Genomic DNA, 1,647 nt, shown 5'->3' with positions numbered 1-1,647 from the left:
TTCTTTGGGTTATCGTAGTGGATCCATTTTTCATCACCAGTGACTATACGATGCAGAAAATCCTTTCGTTTATGCTTGGCAAGCAGCATTTCACATGTGAAAAATCGTTCAACGTTTCTCGGCTTCAGTTCATATGGAACCCAATTTCCTTGCTTTTGAATCATTCCCAACGATTTTATACGATGTAAAATTGCTTGTTGAGTCACTCCTAATGTAAGTGCAAGTTCTTCTTGCATTTGGCACGAATCTTCTTCCAATAATGCTTCCAATTCCGCATCTTCGTACACTTTCGGCCTTCTGCTACGTTCTTTGTCTTCGACGTCAAACTCACTGTTCTTAAACTTTTGAAACCACTCACGACAACTTCTCTCACTTAAAGCAGCCTCACCATATGCTTCTATAAGCAATTGATGCGCCTCAGCTGCAGATTTCTTCAAATTAAAGAAGTAAATCAAAAGTTCCCGCAAATGACGTTTATTTGGCTCAAAACTCGACATTTTTACACGAAAAAAATTATGTGATGCTGATACAAAATTGCTAATATTTCAAGGTTATGGTGTTGCCAGATGTTCAACCTTACGATATGACGTTTTACATCTGACAATTTCAACCATAACTTACTAGTGGGGCCATCTCTTGTCAAACGGCGGAGACTTATTTGTACTCCCAATATAAAAATCTTGCAGTTAATTTGAACATCTCTCAACAGTTTTCTTTAGTATAGTAACAGTAACTGAAATCTTGTACAATAACATAATTTTTATGAAATTTGTTCGACTCTTAAACATCAATTTATGCTAATTTTAAATGAAATTTAGGACTTGTAATTGATTTTCTCACTATTTTCATACCAGAAAATTTACTCAGTACTGGTCGGAACGCAAACTCGAGAACTGCAGATACCTCCACGTTTCTAGTGTATTACCTTAGCTACTTCTTCAACTGATACAAAATGTTTTGTATTATCCTCATATTCAGCCAAAACAATAATTTTATTTTTTATAATATTATTCAGTACAACTACACAAATAAACTTTTTAGTCGAAATATTTCAAAAATATAAGAAAAGTCAGGGATATACAAGGTGTTTCATTTTAATTTCTCTAATCGAATTACTCAGAAAGTAAAGAAGATGAAGAAAACTTAAATACAGAAGTTGCAGGGTTTAGAGGGGGACGTACAATGGTGACCCTGACCTTGATCTTGGAATAAAATTTAAGGTTATTTGAAGGTTCAGTTGGTTTTTTTAAGCGGAAAACTCTGTTTCTGATTACGGAAATAAAAATAGTAACAAATTCTGCGTTCAGTTATGTATAATATTACGGGATCAAGTTGATCATTAGAGGTCACTCCAAGATCAAATATATTTTTTGTTTATGTATGTAGTTATGCATGTTCTAAACAATTGTAAGTACAATATTTACTAGGTTTAAACAGGAGCACTTGTCAGTGAACTAGATCTTGACCTTGGGGTCAAATTTTGAGGTCATTTAAAGGTGAAGTTGATTTTTTTTAATGGAAACCCCTATTTTTGACCTCAGAAATAAGGTACTACCTGGCCAGTGAAGGCAAAATGGAGGACCATCCGGCCAGTGAATGCAATATGGAGGACCATCCGGCCAGTGAAGGCAAGATGGAGGACCATCC

Source organism: Odontomachus brunneus, unplaced genomic scaffold (assembly GCF_010583005.1).
Source record: "Odontomachus brunneus isolate Ranch 3 - 2012 unplaced genomic scaffold, Obru_v1 Obru_scaffold_037, whole genome shotgun sequence".
In the NCBI taxonomy this organism is placed as follows: domain Eukaryota; kingdom Metazoa; phylum Arthropoda; class Insecta; order Hymenoptera; family Formicidae; genus Odontomachus; species Odontomachus brunneus.
The sequence above is the reverse complement of the archived record's forward strand: the minus strand, read 5'-3'. Positions refer to the sequence as shown.